General features: G+C 43.6%; 1 protein-coding gene across 2 annotated transcripts in view; it reads right to left on the bottom strand.

Moving 5' to 3' along the window:
• The window catches only part of Lemd1 (LEM domain containing 1), a 34,809-nt gene that overhangs the window by 1,550 nt on the left and 31,608 nt on the right, over positions 1-1,651 (bottom strand). The gene's annotated exons all lie outside the window — the stretch shown is intronic.

Here is a 1,651-nt window from a genome sequence, read left to right on the forward strand (position 1 = left end):
TATATATATATAGGGTCTCACTACACAGGTTGGACTTGTAGTGATCTTTCCTGTTTTTCAGCCTCCCAAGTACTAGGATTACAGGGGCATACCACCATGCCCAGTCTTAGTCTTCATCTCAGTGCGCCCCAGGGGTGGAAATCGAACCTCAGCCCCTACATCTGCCTAAGCAGGAGCTTTTTGGCTAGTCCTCAAGTTTGTTTTTCTTCAGTAATTAGCAAGAACAAAGGGGCCCATGAAATAGTTTACTTCAGGGACTCACGGAAGAGTGGTAGATGCAGGACTGATGAGGTAAGTGGCGAAAATAGCATTTTTTAAAAAAATGTATTTGGTTGTTACAGAGTCTTACCACACACCTCATACTCACCTCCTCCTGTTTCCAGCCTCCCCAGTGCTGAGATTATAGGCTTGAACCCTATGCCCAGACTCGGTGCCAGCTCAGTTCGCCCTGGGGGCGGGGCTGCTGTGATATGTGTGTGGTGCCGGGGATCGAACCATGGTCCCTGAGCTTGCCTAAACTTGCATAAGCAGGCACTTGAGTCCGCTGAGCTATCTCACTGGCCTAGCATTTTGTTCTTAAGTTTCAATTTCTTGGTTTGCACTCTTATTTTATTTGTTTATGGCCTGGAATTTTTTTTTTTTTCCAGAACCAGGGATTGAACTCAGGCCCTTTTGCCTGCCAGGGAAGCGCTTATTCCACTAAGCCATCTCCCTGGCCCCTGGAATTTTTTTCTATAAGTGTGTGTGTCATTTTTAGGCAAACAGAAAGTTTCAAAACAGGTTAACAGGACAGTTATAATAATTAATACATTGCATATTGTTGTCTTCAGAGTAGTTGTTCATAGTACAAGACTCAGATATGATGTCTTCTCTGAGAAAGTTCTTTTTTTTTCCAGAACCGGGGATTGAACTCAGGTCCTTGTGCTTGCCAGGGAAGCACTTATTCCACTGAGCCATCTCCCCGGCCCCATTTCTTTTAAAAATAACTGGGTGGGGGGGCTGGTGAGATGGCTCAGTGGTCTAAAGCACCTACTTAGAACAAGCTTAGCAAAGCCCAGGGACCGCGGTTCAATCCCCCAGCACCACATGCCCTGGCCCCCCCCCACATAAATAAAAAAAATAAAAAAATAAAAAAATAGAAATAAAATAAAAATAACTGGGTGGCACATGTCCATAGTCCTAACACTCTGGGAAACTGAGGCAGGGGGATCTTGAACTCCAACCCAGCCAAGGCAATTTAGCAGCTTAGTAAGACCCTGTCTCAAATAAAAAGTAAAAAAGCCTGAAGACTTAGCTCAGTGTGAAGCCCCTGGGTTCAGTCCTCAGTACTACAAGATGAAATGAAGCTAAACTAAATGAAGTTAAAAGCCACCTTGACTCTGAATAAGGAGTAGAAAATAAGTTAGAAAACGAAAGGCTTCTGTGTAAGAGAAGTAAAGGGAGAATCATGGGTTTTTTTATTCTTCTAAAAATATTTCGTGGTAGGGCTGGGGAGATGGCTCAGTAGAATAAATGCTTGCCTAGCAAGTGCAAGGGCCTGAGTTCAATCCCCAGTACTGCACGAAGAAGAAGAAGAAGAAGAAGAAGAAGAAGAAGAAGAAGAAGAAGAAGAAGAAGAAGAAGAAGAAGAAGAAGAAGAAGAAGAAGAAGA

The sequence above is a fragment of the Octodon degus genome, unplaced genomic scaffold (assembly GCF_000260255.1).
Source record: "Octodon degus isolate 3935 unplaced genomic scaffold, OctDeg1.0 scaffold00131, whole genome shotgun sequence".
Taxonomy (NCBI): Eukaryota; Metazoa; Chordata; class Mammalia; order Rodentia; family Octodontidae; genus Octodon; species Octodon degus.